At 42.6% G+C, this 21,007-nt stretch overlaps 1 protein-coding gene across 3 annotated transcripts in view; it reads left to right on the forward strand.

Moving 5' to 3' along the window:
• rerea (arginine-glutamic acid dipeptide (RE) repeats a) overlaps positions 1 to 21,007 on the forward strand; it is a 119,489-nt gene that overhangs the window by 5,953 nt on the left and 92,529 nt on the right. For 2 of the 3 annotated variants that reach the window (XM_046397271.1, XM_046397277.1), the window contains exon 2: positions 19,480 to 19,559. The exons of the other annotated variant lie outside the window; for it this stretch is intronic. The gene's annotated coding sequence lies outside the window, so the exon portion shown is untranslated. The remainder of the gene's footprint in view (positions 1 to 19,479; positions 19,560 to 21,007) is intronic. 3 annotated transcript variants of the gene reach the window in all.

Consider the following 21,007-nt stretch of genomic DNA (forward strand, 5'->3'; position numbering starts at 1 on the left):
GGGGAGGGCTGTCAGAGAGAGACAGCGAGAGAGACAGAGAGAGAGAGAGAGAGAGAGAGAGAGAACAGCGAAGCACAGCACAGCACTGCTATCTAATAGATCAATTTGTAATAAATCTGTTGCCTCAAGCTGTTGTTGTTCGCTTCTACTCAGTAAAAGGTGTCTGCGTTTCTCAGGCAAGAAAATGCTTGTCAGGCAGGGCATACAGAGCTATCAGTGAATGAGACGTGCCTAAAGCGCAGTAAATCATTTTCTCTGTGCTCAGTTTACATAGGTCGAACACATTGCTCTCTTATCAGGACATTCCATTGGTCAAAAAGGGGGGCTTTAGCTGATCGATAGGACTGAGCGCTGAAATGAGGAAGTAACGCTCCCCTCACATTAAATTTCCCCATTATCCAATATGAGCCATTCATCATGATGAAGGAGCTATTGATTGGACTATCAGCCAAGGTTGGTCAATTTATTTGCCAAGAGTCATTCGACAATGTGAGGATCTGTTCAAGAAGTGCTGCTTTACAAAAACCAAGTGGCAGAATTGAAATTGCCCCATTATTATGACAACAGTTTGATCTTTAAGATAACAAAAGATTGGGCCTCTATAAGGACCACATGGGACCTCTCCTGCTCCTCCTCCACTAGCAGCCATATGGACCGTACTAATTGTGTTTTACGCCAACCATTTTCACTGATCCATTGGGGACTTGTGGAAGTGCTGTAGCTATAATGTCACCAGCAGTGGGTTGGCTCATGAAAGAAACATTAGCAAGCAAGATGAGAAGACAGGAAGGCAATACACTGCAAGTCAACACAATTATTGATTTTATTCAAATGAAATCGGTGGTTTTCTGTTCTGAGTCTTTTGCCTTCAAAGAATGATTTCTGTTATTTCTTTTCCCAGTTGTAGGTATTGTCTGAGACCAGCACTCGGTTCAGCCTCACACATGTTTTTTGTCAGTTGAACGGTAAAATCGAATGCTATTCATGATGCCGATATGTAACAGTACAGATAAAAAAAAAAGAAGACGTGTTCTTCTCGTCCCATATATCTTCCAAGATCCTGTTCATTCAAATGATCATTTTTCAGATGCTATTTATTCTGATTCACTCATAGTACCTCATGTAACCAACTGCGATTGCTCCACAGAAAAACTGTCTTTCATCCGTTTTGTTTTGTGACAAAATGCTAAGGTTTGAATGTTGAATGTAAATGTGACATTCACAGTATTGGCTTTGCCCTTCAGGCCAGGGATTGGTTGTAGTGTTTGAAGTGCTAAGTGTGACTGAGGCAAATCAGTGTGTGTTTTAACGTGTTTATAATATGCAGCCATGAAAAGGGCACATCTATGGAAATTGGATTCAGAGAAGGAGGTGGAGGAGCGTCAGAGTGGTGACAGCGGAGAGTGTGTGTTTCATTGTGTGCCCGCTAACAGTTTTCTTGTAATTATTGAAATTGATGTTTGCTGCGGAGCTGTAAATCTGCAAGATCTCTTCTTAATAAAGCGGCAGAGGCAGCTGAGCTGTTAGGCTGGGAAATAAAAGGCAATCAAGCCTCCAACATCCTGTCCCTTGCCCCAAAATGAAGCAGTAGAATTCCTAATTAACTGAGAGGATGTGCAGCTTTTACTACAGTGCTTTGCTAGTCGGTGCAGGGCTAGCTGCTATACTCTAATGAAGATGCTCTCCCAGCTGCTTGTAACCTCTCTCTCTCTCTCTCTCTCTCTCTCTCTCTCTCTCTCTCTCTCTCTCTCTCATATCCTTCCTTTTAACCCTCTCTATCTGGCTGAGGTTTGCCAGAGGTATTTTCTCTCCCTCAGCTCCTCTCCTTCTGTAACTCCTCTGCCTCCTTGCTTTTGTGTGAAGTTGTGGAAGTGACTGCTGCGTTGATGGACTGAGAAAAGCTTTGTTTTTTCCTGGGGGTGTCTGGGACTCCTGTACAGGAAATCAGCGAGCCAGATGATGGCCTTTGTGATGGTTATTGCTGTTTATGTAAAGTGCTGCGAGAGTGAGAGAGAGAGAGAGAGGAAGAAACAGAGAGAAACAGAGAGACAGCATTGATCTGCTTCCATTGATTTCATAGATCCTCTTTAAGATGACAATAAAGTTGTCTTTCTGTGTCATCTTCAAGTGCTCCCTTTTCAAATCAGCGATGTGGCAAATTACTCCTGTCATCAGCCACCCATATTCAAACAGCATTGTGTGATCATCTGTGCAGTTGAAAGTCAGGTTAAATCTTGCTTTGCACACTTGATATTTGTTTGTGCGTGCGTCTGTGCTGTAGCACCGTAAGTCTTTGAACATGACATTCAGTAATATGCCGGTTATGTATTACTGCTTTGGTGTTAACCAAACTAGCTTTAATACAATATAAGATCTCTGCTGAAATGAATGATGCACTGTGAGCCACATCTTTGTTGCTGTGGAGCACTGAGCCATGATTGATTGTTTGAAACCTGAGCTTTCTTTAGCTCAGATCAGCTCTCCTCGGCTTCCAACCAGCTGCTTCTCACCATTAAACCTGTAAACTTGTTCTTTTCCGCTTTTGCTCTGTCTGTGGATGGTCGCAGAGCTCTCTCTCTCTCTGTCGCCTCTCCCCCTCTTTGTTGTACCAAGCAGCCCAAAAGCCTCCAGGGATGAACAGACAAATAGAAGACAGCGAGAGGTGATCCCCCCCCCCCCCCCATTCTCCCATCTATCTCTCTCCCTTGCGAGCACTCTGCGAGACAAGTTTCCAGGCACTCAAAAGCAGCAAATCGACTCACTGTAAGATTCACTGTCACTTAGCTGAGCAGGGGCATAGCAGCACGCTAGGAGGCCAAATATTCCTTCTCCTCCTCTCCCCATTTCACCGCTTTCTCAAATGAAGAAAATTTTATTTGGCATGGCATTGCTGAGGCCTGGTTCTCTGTATGGATGAACTCATTCCTGTCTAGCCCTCCAAGAGCTCCTTTTTTTGTGCCTGTTCAGTTACACATTAGTGAGGTGATACCGATGATGACTTGATTATAAGCTTGTCACATTTCTTCAAATAAAATCCAACTGTGATGGGTCTAGTTAGCAGCGTTCCCTCTTGATTAACTGTGGTTAATTTTGAACAACACGATTGGCAGATGAGACGATGCGGCACTATGGCGTGTTTCTCTCATCAAGGTTGGTGCTGTTTTGCTTGCGCACAGATTTCGTGATTGTGATTGTGTACGAGGAGATCGCTGTCAGAATTTCAGGCTCTTCCTTTTATTCTCGGCACAAAGCCAACACTTGCTGCAAACACTGAATGCAGTAAGTGAAGGAAGGTGGCGTCTGACTTCGAATCATGCTTGTGCACATGCAGTGAGATGGATGCATGCACAAGCGCATAGACATGTACTTGGTGTAATAAAAGCCAAAATATTCTCCTGACAGCGGGAGTTTAAATTTCACTCCTCAGTGCGACAGCTTTGTTACAGGGAAGAGATTCACCCCCACCTCTGGCAGCCCTCAGAGACCCCTCTTTGGAGAACCTGCAGTCCTCCCTTTTTCTCCCCGTTTTACCTCTGTATTTAGCACTCAGTCCATTACTCTAATCAACAACGGGCATATAAAAAAAAAATCTCCATAAAACAATTCACAATGCAGCTTTATTTCTTTTTTATTGTTCCCTCTGTCTGACTCTTCCCCAGAGTTTTTTGTCTTGCCTGTGCAGCTGCTGGTGTGAAGAGGATGACAACAGGCATAGAAATCTAAAAGGACACGTCGTCTTTACCCCCCTTCTCCTTTCGCTTCTCCCTCTATCTCTTTACGCTTCACTGTAAGCAGCTACCTTACTAACATAGCTGCTTACATTACACAGGGCTTGTCCACCTTGTATTTGCTGTTGCTGAGAGATAAACACAATGAAAGTGAGAAATACACAAGACATTTGTTGGTAATTTAGCACAGGAATTTCAGTGTGCGTTTCAGTATATAAGGGGAGGATGGAGGTTGCTTTTATTTTTCATTTTTTTAGATTTGTTTGTATTTTGTTTGTAAGCAAATGGAGAGTGAATAGCCTCTTGGGGCACAGGAATCAACAGGCATGTTTTAAAAGAGTGTCAGAGAGGTGCATTACCACATCTTTGTCTCCCTTTTTGCCCCTCTGAGCCATAAACCACTCACAAGCATTTAGCCAGCAGTGATTTCTCCTCTGTTCACCTCCTCGCCCTGTTCGTGATCCTGTGGAGCTGCTAGTGGAAAACCTCCCAGGCTTCTTGAATCCCCTGGTGTGCATGTGTGTTACGTGTGTGTATGTGTGTCTGCTTGGAGCCCTGGTTCTCTGCAAATCTCTGCAGCACCACCTGATTTGACTTGGTAATGGGGCATTGATGAGCCCTGGGGGAAATAGGAAAAGGAGCACAAAACCGTACAGTGAAAACCCACTACTGTGGTACTGTGGTGGTAGTAAAGACAGCGTCAGGTTTCTCAATAGTATTTGACAAAAAAGGAAAGAAGGTAGTGTGATGTAAAAATGGAGGACTATGGAGATAAAGCTGTCATCTGTTGATGCCTACGGCCGTCTGCTTTTCCTATACGGGAGGGGGGGGCTAGAGTTGGAGATGGGCTTTAGCACCTGGGCTTCAACTCGATTTTTCCTTTTACTATACACTGCTGAAAAAGCTGGTTCTCTCCCCAGGACAGCAGATTATTTACATCTTTAGCAGCGCCCATTGCTCACAGAATATTGAGTTCAGTGTGGAGGACATAAAAGGTAGCCGAGCCAGGAGTAGTAGGGGAGATAAAAGCAGGATCGCTTAAGCACTCTGTGTTATTGGAAGCACATTTCTACTGCTGTTGATGTAGCCACTAGCCTAATAATTTGTCTTGCCTAGTTTTTATCACTCAGTGCACGCCCACGCTTATACACACACACACACACACACACACACACACATACACACACAAGCCCACACACACAGTAACTATTCAGAAACTCTTCTCTCTTCTGCAAGGGTAGGCCCCTTCTAATATAAAACAAGCAGTTCAAAGATGAAATGCTCATCATTCTACCGTCTCACACTGGCTATCCAACAGATGAGTACTGCTGCTAACAAAAAGCAAGGGGCTGCCTGCGCCCAGCTCTCTCACAGGGGCATCTTGTCTGTGTTATCACTCCAGCTAGTGCTGCAATTAATATTAATGTGCTTTAAAGCACGCTCCAGTAGCCCTGCTTCTCTCTCTCTTTCTCGCTTTTGTGTGTGTGTGTGTGTGTGTGTGTGTGTGTGACTCAGGAGGAAGAGAGCAATAAAGCCAGCGGGGGATAAGAATCTAGGCAGGATATGACAGTCCTCATGTCAGCTGTCTTAGAGCTGGAGGGATATGTGGATAAAGACAAGGGATGAAACTGAATCTCAACCAGCCAGACAGGCAGGTACTACGGCGTGTAGGTAAAGACTTGCAGCATTTACAGTGGCTGGGTTGGTGGTGGGGGGCAGGGTTGTGCACAGCCTGTTTATTTAGTCATGTTGTAATAATGCTTGACCTTTTCTTTCAAGTCCACAGCGTGACCTTTAGCACCTTACTGCTCTGCAAATCAGAGAGTCTGTGTCTCACACACACACAGGCTCATGCAGAGAGGGAAACGAGCACCTCCATTGCAGGAAGCTTCATGGTCTGCCAATTCCAGGAGTGGATTGTTCCAAATTAGTATGCATTAGGTGGTTAGTGCAAAGCATTTAATTATGCGAGATGGCACTAAACTGTCTGTGTTATGATTAGCCCAACACGTTACAACCTTAATTTCTTCATTTTTTTTCCCCCCTCTCTCTTTCCACGGGTGAGGAGAAGGTACAGGGTTGGTGACGGAAGAAAGCTTTAGAAGTGCCCCAATATTAGATGTTACCATTATCCTCAGTATCTCTGCGGCCAATGTTTTCTCACTAGAAGGGGTTTGATTTTTTTTTTTCTGGTCTTCTCTCTTTTCACTCCACCCTGCATGCCCCCCCGATACTTTGTCAGACGATATTGAATCAAGTCACATCCTTTTATGTGTGTATGTGCACGTCCCTGTTCTCTGTCCTCACTGAGCCACTTTTCATAGTAGGCAACGCTTTTTAATCTTGGACAGCAGGCAGCGGTGGCTGAAGCAGCCTGGGCAGAGTCAGAGCGAGCTAGGCAGCCATCCAGCCAGGCAGTCAGTCGCTGCAGTGGAGCCCCAGCAGCTCCCTGGAGGAGCCCATTATACAGGAGAGATATCAAACCATGAATCATTTACGCCAGTCCTCCCCTCCCCTCTCTTCTCCTACCTTTGCATGCAGCCTTGATGCCTGGCCAGCCGCCTGCTTACTGCTGTTGGCATCTTATATGAATGATTATTGCTTTTCATAAACATGGGCTACAATAATTACAGTATTATTGATCCTTTCCATGTTGGTTCCTAGCTGGACAAACATGTCCTCCCCCTCCCCCTTCTCTTCACATAACATCTTTTTTTTTTGTTTCTATGTTGGATAGAAAATGTCAGCAGCAGTGTCAACAGCAGAGGGTGATTTATTTAGCCTGACGGTGTGATGATTTTTTTTTCCTCCTGTTTAGGCATTTCAAGACTTCACTCAAGGAGGAAATTGATAATACAACAGGGTGGGGTTTTTGGGTTTTTCTCGTTGTGCAGCGTGTCGTCAGGATTGTATTGGATTGTTTCTCTGCATTGGTGTTTTGCGTTAAAAAGTGTAGGGGCACAGGGGTTAATATGCTGGAAAAGAGTGATTTAGGTCAGTGGTTGTGTCTGCGTCTGTCGCGCTGACAAGCTGGCGCTTTAGCAGGCTGTGTGGCGTTGAATAAAGGAGTGAGGGAGGAGCTGACTCTTTCAAATGGAAAAAAGGGAACCTGACTTGACTGTGATTTGTTCTCTCTGTGACAGGTACCATGTTACAAGCAGCCGTTTGATATAAACCTAATAAGTTTCACCTCTTTATTGAGGATCAAGACAGTTAAAGCCTCTGCAAATAAGTGTACGTCTCCCTGCCTTCCTCCATTTGTTTCTCTGTCTCTCCTACCCTCCTTGAGCTCTGCCTGCTGTCATTTCTGCTGGTCATTTTTCCTCTTCTCACTTTCACTGCTCTTCTCTCTCTCTCGACATTTCTCCCATGTTTGCTCATCTGTCCTGTCCTGCAATTTCAATCAAGAGTGCGTTTGAGTTTTTCTGTAAATATCACAGCCACTGACGAGGAATAAGTGCTGGCATCTACACAAGGGGATTGGATGAGCCATTTTGTGTATCGCTTATTAATGTGTCTATCCCTCTTTTTTTTTTGTGCTTCCCACGAGCTGTATGGATTGTTTCCTTACACCATACAAGGTTTTAACTACATATTTATTTCAGTTGTTTTTCTTCACAAACCTTATGTAATAATATCATAAAACAATGTTGTTAACTGCTGCAAAAAAATCAACCATAAATAAAAAACAAATCACATTTATTAGGCCCTCAAATATCTGAGGTAGTTTGTTTCAGCTGGCCTTTTCTTCCTGCCCCATGGCTTGTCCCTTTTGTTAGTGAGCCACATGGCACTCTACAGGGCTTAGTCTAATCAGTGCTAAATATTCAGCGGTAGCCCATAGCCTAATCAGCCAGAGCATAATCATTGTCAACCAATTGCATTCCTCTTGACCTCCCAGATGGAGGTAAACTGCACAGCCTCTCCATAGCACCGCCTCAATTACTGCAGCAGTAATGGTGATAAAGAAGACCACAGGCTCAAATGAAAATGGCTGATTGATGTGGACACACATGGGTTATAATTGGATTATAAGGAAGGACATTAATGGTGTTAGGAGTGTTGGTGGTGGAGTGGGATTCTAAACACTGACCAGGTATTCAGTGATTTGTGCATCATGACAGTGTTCTTAAAGGGGTCTTGGCACCTAAAGCACTACATTCTTGTCCCATCCCTGCTGTAGCGTCAAGGGTTTGTATGTATGTGTGCGTGCATGGATGCATGCCTGTAAGTAAAATGCTTATGCGGGCTGCCAGTGACTGCCTCTCTTATGCTAGTGACAGCTGTGGGGTCAGTACAAAAAGCAGTCTGTTTCCAGAGCAGCAGCCTTCCTCATCCTGCTGTCCAACACACACAGAATGAGTCAGTGGGAGAAGTTGGAGAGAAGGGTTTTGCCTGTCATGCATTTGTTCCAGTGGGGTACAAGGCTGCAGTTAAAGCTTATTTTTATTACTGATTAATCTATCAGTTATGTTTTCCTAATAGAGTCTGTAGCTTTCCCTTCACATCATTCCATTTTTTTGTCAAGTAAAATTGAAAGTATTAAATTTCCAATTAAATGAAATGGAGAAAAGCTGCAAATGCTCACACAAGAAGCTAGAAGCTGTAACTATGAAAATGTGTACTGTACAATAGTCATTTCTATAGATGGACTAAATTGTTTTACAACAGGAAGAGGAGCTGGTCGGTTGTGTTGCTTGGGGTGAGTTTCAGTACTCCCCCATTGTTGTCAGACTGCGCCGCATTTATTTCTGTTTATCCTAATGGAGAGTGTTAAGAGAGGGATGTAATTAATTGACCCTGGCAGCTCAAAGGGGGTTGTGGTATAGTCCTGGAGCAGACTCTGCAGACTCTGTCTCTCTTCCACTAGTCCTCCTCTCAGTGTGTATATCTCCACTGAGTACCCAAGACTCCCTGCTGACCGATTGGCTTTTTGCTAAGTGCAGTGATGCTGGATGCCTGAGCCCTGCGTGAACGGCATAATACCAACTAATGCCTGAAGGAGTGCTCTCCCCATTTCGCCTCTCTCCTCTGCTGCTGCTTAGCCAAGCCTGGCCTGTGCAGAGCAGAGCAGAGCTGAGTGCCTCTTTTTTTCCGCTCTCACTCTGCTCTGTCTGGCAGTTTATTAAAGGGAATACTAGCTTTTTCCTCGCGCCCGGGCGTTTGATTTCGACAGCAGCAGAAGCTGTCATGGCAGATAAAAGGCAGCAGGGCCCCAGAATTACAGTGCACACAGCATCTGTATTTACTGCGTCATTCTCCCCGCCTCTGACATGGGAGGAGGAGGAGAAAATGGAGGACAGGCTGCTGCATTCATGTGTCTTTACATTGACATGTCTCATCAGAGAGAGAAGTGGACAGACAGTTAAGTCATCAATCAGCCCTTTTCAATACACTTGTCCAGCACACAGTAATACTCACACATAAAGATGGACAAAGGCAGGTATTACTGCTACTGTTGACATATTTTTGTAAACGTAGTTTTCAGCTGGCTTTGTCAGATGCAGTAAAGTAGTAACGTGACTAAGTTGTTATGGATAGAGATGCTAAGAAAGCAGGGTTTTTTGAAATTCTGGATTGATATGATTGTTGGTGTTGCTTTGTGTGTGTATGTTTTTCTGATAAATGATGCAAACCATCATATATTTATAAAGAAATATAGGGAGGAGTACTTCTGTTCTCGTCATGGGCTGAATTGATTCCTTGATTTGCCACTTTTAGTTAATCACATAATTGTTGAAAATGATTTATTTTATTAGAATCTCTAAAAGGTTTTTTTTCTCTCTAAGCATAGCCTCGAAAAACAACTTAACAGAGAGATCCATTTTCCTGGCAGTATCCCTCACTGAGGCTGTAGGTCATGCTAATTTTTCATCGGCATCATTTCATTGAGCTTTAATTAACACAACAAGGATTTGGTGTCCTCCAGTGTCATCCACTCAGACAGCTAATACAAACTCATTAGCGTAACTCTCAGGAACTCCAAGACAAAATGTTATTACACTGTTTGCTGTTTTGGTGTATATTAGAATTGATTATGTTGATGTATTCATCTACATAAATTAATGTTTTCATATTCTGGCCTATGTCATCTGCTTAATATCAGAGGTCTAATATAAGCCTTTGTTTGATACAATACAGTCTTTCCATTAGTTGGCTTTACCTGCTTCAGCAGCTTTTGAAGCAACCAGCTGTCTGTCTTCGTCATGTGTCTCGATGCTCAAGCCTGTGGTGACAGCAAGACTAATGTATTCATGGCGCCGCCACGGTGAGAGGCATTGCTTTACCTTTGCTTAATTGAGGGGAAACTCCCCTGACACCTGCTTAGCACAGCACTAGGCTAGCAGAACGGGCAAGAGCAACCCTAGGAGCTGAGGCCACTGAACCCTGACTGAGAAATAACACAACCCAAGACCACCCAGGGACTGCCGAGGGGAAAAATGATTTAATAATGTTGATGAGATATTACGCAGACCTCTTCCTCCTCTCTCTCATTACTCTTTACCTGGGTAGGCAGCAGTAGACAGCTCTGACTCTGTGCCGGAAGGTGTATTTAGATGGGCCTGCTAAATATTTCACACCCTGAAGACAGAGAAGTGAAAGAAGAAGCAAAAAAAAGGGAGCAAAACCAGTGCAGAGGGGTTTGACATGGATTGTAGAGGGAGGTTAGGGAGTGTAGTCAAGGGCAGTCAGGGCAGGCATGTAATTGGTTGACACCAGAATGTGTGTGTGTGTGTGTATGTGTGTGTGTATATACAGTCAGACAATCTCTGAATACTGTAAGGCCAAATATATTGGTCCAGTCAGACTGCATTGCTTTCAGTGCGTTGATATGCTGCCATCACCTTGCACTACAGTGAATATTGATCTCAAGTACAGCAGACAGTATATTATTTTCTTTGAGCTCCAATACCAAACTCCACTCTACCTCTGCAACAATACAGGCAAAGTCCCATCTGAGAATCGGCATGACAGCTCCAGTGAGCTCCTGCCTCGTTTTTAATTGTCCTATGCCCCAGGGGCTGCTGGGAGCTAGCAGGGCGGGGCTGAACATTTTCTCCAAGGGGATGAGGAGAGGTGGTTGACAGAACACTCACAGTGTCAGGTGCAGGTGTGGAGAAAAGAGATGTAGAGGTGGCTGACAAGGAAACAGTAGGGTGCCGAATAGAGCGAAGCCGTTCACTCAGAAGCAGAGAGGAGAGAGAGCTTTATACAAGAGGAGTAGCTCACAGGAGGCATCCATCACCCATTCTAGCAACACTGCACTCACTGACACATATTATCCAATCGGTGTATTATCAGACACCACTGCTAGAAATTAATACAGCACACATTGTGGCCTTAGTGGTACAGCAGCAATAGATGTTTACTCTGTCACCGATAGTAGCCTGTGTCTTTTTGTCCAGTAAAGATTTGTCATTGCAGGAGTTGAAGAGCGTGTTGCTTCCCCTAATGATAACATGTCTGCCAGACAAAACATCATCCTAGTGGTCACACTTTAAATCTTAACTGTCTGCTTCCTACTTTCTTTCCTCTCCACTTTTTTTTTTCTGGTTCTGCTTGATGGATGTGATTAAAGCTGAAAGAATTCTTGTTTTGTTTGTTTTTTTATTTGTTTTTGAGTTGAACTGGCCCTTTAAGTGATACCAAACATTTGATGGTTCCAGCTTCTTAAATGTGAATGTGTTCTTGCTCTTTTCCTCATCTTAACATATAAACCAGAAAACTGAATTTTATTTGAATATGTTACTTTGGGCTCTAGAAAATAGTGATGAACAAGTTTCACATTATTTTATATGTGAATAATCCATTAATTGGGCAACTAATCACAGGATAATACATAAAAATTAAAAAAAAATTGTGTGTGCAGCCCTAGATGTGATTATATTATCAACAGACGGCATTTTATATTTTTTTTTTTTAGCTCTTTGTGTCTAGCCTGCTAGCTTCCATTTATGTACCGTTATCACCATTAATATTTTTAGATGCCGCACATTATGTTGCAGCATCAGTTTCCCTCCAGTATTCAGCCTTGCGCTATATACCTTGCTCATGTCGCTGCCATGTTTTGTCCTTTGCACAGATTATGCTGTGCACTATTCATCTTGAAGCTACATGAAAGCTGAGTCAGATGTTAGAACCTGTTTTATCAAGCAGTTGGAGTTCTGCAAAATACTGTCAAAACTCCAGTTATGGTTCATCATTCTTTTGCGGTGTTTGTATATCTAGAATGCTGTTGATTAAAACCAACGCAATGCATTTCTTATTGTGATTATACTGTCTCTATGACTATATTTAGGTTGAGGTAATTTGAATACGGCTGCCAGTAACTTATTTCCTGTTGATTTTTTTTTGCACGATGAATCATTTAGTGTAAAAAAATGCAAAAAGAAAAAATAAATTCTCATCACAGTTTCAGAGAACCTGAAGAAGTGGCTTCGCATTGCTTTTTGTTCCAGCCAACATTTTAAAACTTTCTCAATTGGGATTAAATATTGAGAAATTGCAGTGTCTGTAAACATAGTCATTGAGCTGTTGAGTCTTTTTTAGTAAAACGTTTGAACAATAGGAGAGCTGTTCAGGGCGGCTGAAATGAAATGTTGTGCAGCCAAGAGGAAGCAGCGGTGTGGTTTTGGGTCTTGCTCTTCCTGTGTTGCTGGCACAGAGACGTCATCCAGCCAGTCATGCAGGGGTCAGAGGCTCTCAAAATAGCCCTAAGGGGATTCAGGCTGTGCTGATAGCATACCTGCTGTTACCCTGAGATGTTATCCAACTGAAAGCCAGCCCAGGCTCCCTCCCAGCTGCTGTGCTCTGCTTTGGATTCTTCTGCAATACCTCACGCAAAGATGGAGTAGGGCCATTATACCTCTGGCTTTTTAACACTCCTTGCAGGAACACACACATTACACACCCACATATGCTTTCTTACACCTGCAAATACATGCATGCACGTTCCTGCAGTCATGCACATCGTCTCTGCATGTAGATCTGCATATGTTTGCCTTTGCCTGAACAGATCATCACACACATACCCATATGCGACCACACACATTTATACACGTCAAACCAGATTTTGCTGTCGCCACAAAAAGGTTCGTAGGGGCAGGGTAAGCAAGCTGACTTTTTGCAAAGGGTCAGAGTTGACTGCAAATTACAGCTGGTGGCTGACCAAGGCTGGTGATAGATCTCAATGCGCTCTGTGTTTACCCACACACCTGCACCGGCACGAGTTGGAGAGACAGCAGCAGAGCCAAAAGCAAACAGCCATTTTATAACACCTCAAGGAACTTTCCCTCCTCTCCCTGTATGAGGAATAGATGAGGTGGTGCCATTAAGTGAATTTGCTGTTATTTCCCCAGGCTCTTAGCTGAAGATGTCAGACCTCAGCCACTGAGGCAGCCAAGGATGACTGCCGATTCAGGCGGAGGCAGACACACACACACACACCACGCTGCCATGCACATGATCAGCTTTCATGCTTCTGTGTAATTTATCAAATTGCTTGGGCATGTGATGAATGGGCCCAGATCTCAAAAGGAAAAAAAAGACATTTATTTTGCATTAAGTTGCTGTTATTCCCATGCTTACAGCTTACAATTTAATTACAGTAAATGGTAAACATTCACATTTTCTGAAGCAGTATTTCGGTAGGCCTAATTGCTTTCTATTTTCACAGACTACACTTGAGCAATTACACAAGGTGGAATTGGCCTGTTAAACAAAAACTGTCTAGTCTAATTACTTATCCTACAGACTACTATGGACAAGTAGGCTTAATGTTTTCTGCATTTTCTTACAAATGCTCTCTATTCGCATGTCTTTACTGTAGAAAAGGCTGGTTCTCTCCTGGTGATTTGTCACTGTTCCCCATTGTATTACCCACTTCCACCCCCCTTCACTTTTCTTTCTCCCCCTCTCCTCCCTTGCTCCCTAAATCATTTCTTTACATGTGTGTGGGTGCCCCCTCTTGCTGTGATTCTGATACTTCATAACGGCAGGAGGAAATTGAGCTGACCTTGAGGCTGCTGAGCTCCTTTATAATGCTGATGTATGGGGCTGTGGGTGCAGGCAGCCAGTAAGTGAGAGGCATGTTTTTATTTGCCGAGGAGCAGGGCCCAGTGTCAGGACACATAACAAGGTTCATTTCTTGCCCACTCAAGCTAGCTATTATGCCAGCAAGCTTGGTGTCAAGCATTCAAGTCCACTGGGTGTTTACCTGCATTAGGGTTAGTACACTGGAATAAGTTGAATCATGCTGCCTAAAGGGGGATGATGGCGCAAAGCCACAGATAGAGTTCACCCTCTGCATAGATTTGCCCCACTAAAATGTAGTTCAACTGATGCTTGGACTGGAGATTAATTCATACAGGATTGTTTTTGGCCAGTTTGCATTTTGGGGAGAGGGGTCACCGTTTTTTTTTTATTGTTTTTTTGTTCTTTTTAAAGCACAGTCCCTTTTGACAAACTTATATCAACCCTGGCTGTCATTGATGTCATTATTTTTTCAGTGTAGATGGCCCACTTTCTTCTCTTTAGCAGCTCTCCACTCATCAGTGCAATCAGCTGCCTCCTAACACAATCAGGCTGCTCTCAAATTACAGTCATGATTGAGACCAAGTTAGTGGCAGGAAAAGATGAGAGGCTCCATGATTCAAGCATCAACACTTTTCAGGAGATGGACACAATAAGTTGATGGCTGCAAAATATATAATGCAATCCAGTGCAATAAAGGGCACCTTTGTGACACATTTTCTGAGGATATATTCATTCTGTTATATTGATTTGTAATGGAGTTTAATTAACCACGAGCGCAATTAAATTTGAGCTATATCTAACTCCATTACAGATTAATCTACCAGCTATTTTCTTTATAAATCATTTAATCCTTAAGTTTTTAAAATGTCAAGTAAGATTAAGAAAATCCCCCAGTGGAAACATATGTAAGTGTCCTGCACCTAAAAATATTCACTCTACTGTCACAGCAGAGAAAACCCAGAAAATCCTCGCATCTGAGAAGCTAAAACCTGAGAATTTTTATATTTCTGCTAAATGAAGTTAGTCAGTCCATAAATTGAAATGGTTGTTGTTTCTGCCAATCAAGTAATTATTTAATCAGCTAATTGTTGCAAGTCATTTGCATTGTTTATTTTTTGGATTGCAGTTGATCAAAATGATGTTCAAAATATTGTGTCCACATTTGTATAATTACTTGTTTTTACCTGTTTAATGATCTTGATAAAGCCTCTATCCTTTAGACATTCCTACCTACACATAAAATGTCAACATTAATTTGGATTTTTTGACTGATTGCATAGTTCTGAACATATTATTCAAAATCACATCTCACCTCATGCTGCTGAAGAAAAGAAGAAAATGTCATGCGCTATTGAAGTGTCTGCACTGATAAAATTTCAAGAAGAAGAATCAGCTTTATTGACAGTATATATATATATATATATATATATATATATATATATATATATTTACATACACACAATGAATTCGTCTTCTGCATTTGACCCATCCTTAGTTGAACACACACATGCAGCACCCGGCAAATTACATGCAGTGAAACACACACAGGAGCAGTGGGCAGCATCGAGTGCCCGGGGAGCATATTGGGGGTTAAGTGCCTTGCTCAAGGGCACATCAGCCGGCTAATGGAGGGGGGGAACATTTTTCGCATTAATCACCACACCCAAACTAACTCTATCACAGCTATGTCTACGCTCCAGGATGACCCTCGGATGGCGCTGTAGTTGTGTTGCAGTTTTTGTCATATGTTTCAGGAGTAAGACTGCTTAAATGTCATAGTTTAAGTAAGCATTTACTCTACATGTAGATCTCACGCTGTGCTACAGTCACAATGCAATGCTACTGGAGAGTGTGATTTACTGTAATGATACTTTTCCATCTTCCGTACTATTACGTTTTTGTCTTCAAATGCTTAACCATGCATGTAGAACAAAACCATCTGCCTTTGCGCGGTGTGTAAGTTGGAATACAATTTCTCTAGTGTGCAGGCTCAAAATAAAACCAGCTTTGACAATGTGGTGGTGTGACTTTTCATGATGACAAAGAGACAATAGAAATAACACACAACTATATATTTGTTTTGAATTTGTCAGGAATGTTAAATAGTCACTTTAGCCCCAGCCTTGCAGCCTTTTGTGGAATCGTAGTGTCTGTGGTTGACATTAAGATGTGCGGAGGAAGCTGATCAGCCCTGCCAATTCGGCTCGCTTCTCATATGGCACAGATCCACTTGCCTAACCCCATGTCTGGATGCTGCACTCTGAAAATAGGCAAGGACCCAATTCATTCACCGCTCATCCAACAGCACATTGACTGTGCACAAAATATGTTTTAGCAGCTTAACAGCAGCAGACTAATCAATTGATCCAGATTTTTGCTGTCCATTGATCTTGGCACACCCTGGGTCCAGACAATTACAGTGCATGTATGATAATGATATCATTAGCAGCCCATGGCAGATCTATTAGGGAAGAGGAAATTCTAGTAAAAACCACCCGAACCATGCATAAAAACATTCGCACTGCCAAATGCTGGAGAAGAATGGTCCAAATCTGCTTTGCAAATGCCTCCCTGTCACTCTCCCCTCCCTGCCTCGCCACAGTAACAGTAGCATGGTAGAACGGCGGGCGAGCCTGCTGGTGCCGCTGACTGGCATTCTGTGTGTTGATGAATGTGCCGGCCTGACGGCTCAATGTGCTTGCCTAATAGGAGCTGCTCTACTGTCACACTGAGTTTCTCCGTGTCTCTCTCTCACTCACCTCGCTCATGTCTTCTTATTTGGAGGTAGTAAGGAGAGCGTTCCACTTGGATAGACACTGCAGCCTCCACACTCTTTTTCTGAGAGGGTAATGGAGCTGCCATACAACGCGCACTAATCACCAGGTAATTGCTTTCATTTGGCTTGATAGGTGGCTAAGGTCATCCATGATGACCAGTATGGCTATTTTGGACGAAGGAATCAGGTTACTGCCAATTGCCAAATAAGGTTGCCAAGATTAAGCTTCACTTTCCATGATCTTATAGGCTTTACTCAGTGTTTTCTGACCCCAAGTACATTTTGGTTGCAGAGGTACAGGTGTAATTGTGTATTTTGGCCTGCATTCCTTGTATCTACTACGTTGTCTTTTTGAATCATTGCTCATACCTTTACACACTTGACACCCACCTCTTTGAGTATGTAAATAGTGAAGATGCTGTCTTTGGTGTCCTCATGTTATGAGGTGTTTTGAAGTGGTAAGTCTGAGCCTGGTGTTAAAATAGTGGCTTTTCTGATGACCGTGTCCTTGACAGCCAGAGACACTGACAGACTGTCGCTCGTCTTTGATGTCAGCCAGCTTCCGAAGGACCGTGGTGGTCATAGGGGATTGGGATTTCAGCACGGGATTTTGGGATTGTCGTGTCAAAAAAGGTCTTACTGGGGCTGAGTGAATTTTAGTTTGTGTGTGTGAGAGAGAGAGAGTGTGTGTTTATTTGTGAGACACAGAGAGAGAGAGAGAGAGAGAGAGCGCATGCATATTCACATTCTAGGACTGAGACCAGGCAGCAAATGGAGGGAAGGCCAGCTTGTCTTTGTCATCATCCACGACACCCATTGTTGCTCACATACAATGAACCTCAACTTGCAGAGCACTGAAGTGATCTTTCACGTTAGCACATGTACTACATTATAGGAATGGACATTTCTAGGCCTGTTGTGACTAGTGGGAGAGACTGGATGTATGGACAGTTCATTAAAGGAATGATATTGCGTGCCTTGTGCTATTTAGATACAGCCTCCTGGCCAAGATGCGAGCTGATTAAAATAGAGATGTGTTAGTCACAGGCTGATTTTTAGTGTTTTTTTTCCTTTTTTTAAAAAAAAAGGGATGGGCAAATTAATCCCTCTTTGTGTGTGTTTGTGTCTTTGTATAAGCTGGATGGCCACATTGTCACCGTGGAAATCCCAGAGTTGCTTGCAAAATCAATATGAGCTGTTCATACACTGATCTAATCCTCAGATTTACTGCCATTTAATCTGTGGTTATGGCACGGCTCTGATGGCTCTAATGCCGTCAAACAGATGTCCCTGCTCAGCCACCCAGGTTAGGCTGCACCTGGCGGCACCATTGAGCCCTGGCACTAGGTGGCCCTCTACACATTTCATCTTCTCCTCGGGATGCATCTGTGGAACAAAATCATGTATGTTCATAGGGCATCTCAAGGAAAATCAAGGCAAATGTTTACATCAAATATCCGTGACCTTTAAAATCTTTGATCACGGCCTGAATATGAATTATTGTGTGATTATCTGGATTGTTGTGTGTATTGGTGCTATTTTTGGCAGTGCATTCCAATTTGGCTGTGCTGTTGAACAGTGCTGAGATTGCATGGATAGAAATATGCGTATATTATTCACTGCACACCTGGTGTTATTCTCAAATTCATAATGGAGCAGACCATTTCACATCAGAATGCAGCCTGACTTCGGGAGTAGTGTTGCATCAGAAGCAGGGAATGAATAATAACAAACAGTATCATTTTGCACATCTGGTAAATATGTTACTTTGTTTTGTATCGTCAAAAACAATTTGTTTAGAATCCAGCCACATCCTCCTTTTTACAGAAAACCAGCTCAAACAAAATCCTACACAAATTCATTCTACAGTGACCTACATAATCATTAGCTGTTTAGCATTTTGTCTTGTCTGGAAGGTATAATTTTCTCATCCTCCTAATAGTCAGACCTACATAAAATGTCATTCAACAAACACATAGGCTGCGCAAATCTTCCTAAATTATTCTCACTGTTCATTTGGTTTTGCAACAGTTGCAGCCACCCAAATAGTGGAAAATCAGTCGTTTGAGCAGACTGATGTGTGATGGGTGATTATTGACTACAATAAACAGTTATCTTGAGAAGCATTGTGCAAGAATCACTATCTTTTAATGAGTGAGTTGTTGATAAAATGATTTGTTTAACTCTAGATGTCTACCCAGCCATTAAATTGGATTCTTACACCCTTGGTAACTGCAGGCACACAGAAATGAGCACAAACCTACATGTCCCCAATCTGTGCAGTATTAAAATGCTTACATTGAAATCATGTAGCAGATTGCTATAGCTGTGTGTGTGTGTGTGTGTGTGTGTGCGTGCATGCGTGCGTGTGTGTGTATGTTTCATTTCTGGGTGTTAAAGAGAGTAAATGCAGGGAATCTCTGTGCGGATGCTGAATGTGAAATGTCAATGTTATTGAACAGGTGCTGCGAGGCAGAGCTGTGATGTTTTTATTTCCAAGCTCTTGTCAAGCACGGCAGAGAAGAGAGGGCTCATGGGATAATGGGGGGAGGATCAGGGGTGGGGGATTTTTGTGTGTGTGTGTGTTTGAATGTGTGTGTGTTTTACAGTGTGTGTAGCAGGTATGAGTGCCTAGATCTGTGTGCATACAGAGAGGTTTATTCAGAAGAGGGAAATGAATATGGGCTTAGAATACACGCTCACAATCTCCTCACAGAAACTGATAACTGTGCTCTGAATGGTATTATCTTTATATAGTGTGCCTTCATGTTTTTTACTGCCCATATTTGCCATGTGTTAAACATGATGCCAAATATGGCAGCCGTCTTCACCCATGCATACACCTCTACTGTCAAGCTGTTATCACCTCGTTTGTTCCATTTACACATCATTCATGTGTTTTTCCCTCTGCTCTGTGTGTCTGTTTTTTTTCTCCTTCAGTTTTCTCTTGCAGACTGTCGTTGTGTCAATGCTTGTTGAGAGCCAATGTGGCAGTGAGCTAAGCGGTGAATGCAGTCAAGGTTAGTCAACAAAGCTTTGTGACACTGATGTGCTGACTAACTGTCTTGTTTTTTTTCCTCCCCTCTCCCCTAACCTCCTGCTCCTTGCCCCAAAATATTTCTCCTCCTGCCCCACCCAGTGGACCTTGATCATGTGCTCTGCCTGCTCTCAGCCTTATTACTCATCCCTTGTTGTACGTAGCCTTCTCCATTCCTACTCCTATATCTTGAGGACCTCTTTTCTGCTACTTTCTGTGCCTGCGGAGAGAACAGCTCATTCGTCCCTCAGCTGTTAACTTGTGCTAACCCACCCCTTTGTTTGTGCCTGGAAGCGCTATATGCTGTTTTTTAGCATTACTTTAGGCAGGCCTTTCTCTTCTTTTGCAGCCAGTGCAGTGTTATCTTTTGCGATGTATGCATCAGTCCTACATGATCATGACATGTTTACTGAACATCGTTTTTTTTCTTCTCTCAGTTCATTATTTCTTGCGAAAGAAAAGAATTTTATTCACATTGGATTGTTTAAAAGAACCATGTTGAGTCGTTGTATTATGTATTATGAAATCAACTCCAACTTGATTTCATAATACAACTATTATTCAAAGGTATTATATAACTTTAAAGTGATTTCATTATGCCCTTGGTACCCAAGTTACTTCTTTAAATCCAACTTGATTTGTTAAAACTCTCTCTATGCAAAATGGATTTTAACCATTTGTTCCATGTTTAAGTGTGCACAAATGTGAAATCTTAAATATTAAACTGACTAACACTGACAAAAAGAGACAAGTTAGGCGCAAAAATGGGCCAGGTTTTCCGGATATTCACCCATGTAGATACAGATTCCTTAGATAAAAGATACTCTCATCCAGCGTCTACATCACACTAAACAGGGAAATTACTTCATTACTGTCTGAATTCAGCCCCTGTGCCTTATTTAAAATCAAAAGTCAGTTTAAGGTTTTGCTGTAATATGTCATATGTGAAATAGTGCTGCACAGTTATAGGTAAAATGTCAAAAATTTAGAGCACAATTCTTGAGCAGCATACTCTCACTTAAACTAACATTACATAAAGTATATTCTCTAGGAATATGGAAAAATACAAGGATGCCCACTTCTCACAACGTTCCTGACAAAAAATTATTCGTAAACTAAAACATTCTACAACTTCGTGCTGCCTGTCCAAAAATTAGTCATGACCATAGGACCTCTGTATCACTTACATCAGCCATTTTTGCAATTAGTGTTTTGAGCCTTTGTCCTAGCTGGCCTCCTCTCTTTTGAAACAGTGGTTACGTCTAGAGTAACTCTGTTAGTTGGAGAACTGGCAAGCTAGTAGTACTAGTAGTTGTTTGGACTCTATATCAACACAGACTTTTCCACAGATTGTTATTGCACACAGCACAAACCAGCAATGTAGAGAAAATGCTGCCTGGTTTGTCATGCACATTAATGAACTTTGCGGTA

Source organism: Scatophagus argus, chromosome 8 (assembly GCF_020382885.2).
Source record: "Scatophagus argus isolate fScaArg1 chromosome 8, fScaArg1.pri, whole genome shotgun sequence".
Taxonomy (NCBI): domain Eukaryota; kingdom Metazoa; phylum Chordata; class Actinopteri; family Scatophagidae; genus Scatophagus; species Scatophagus argus.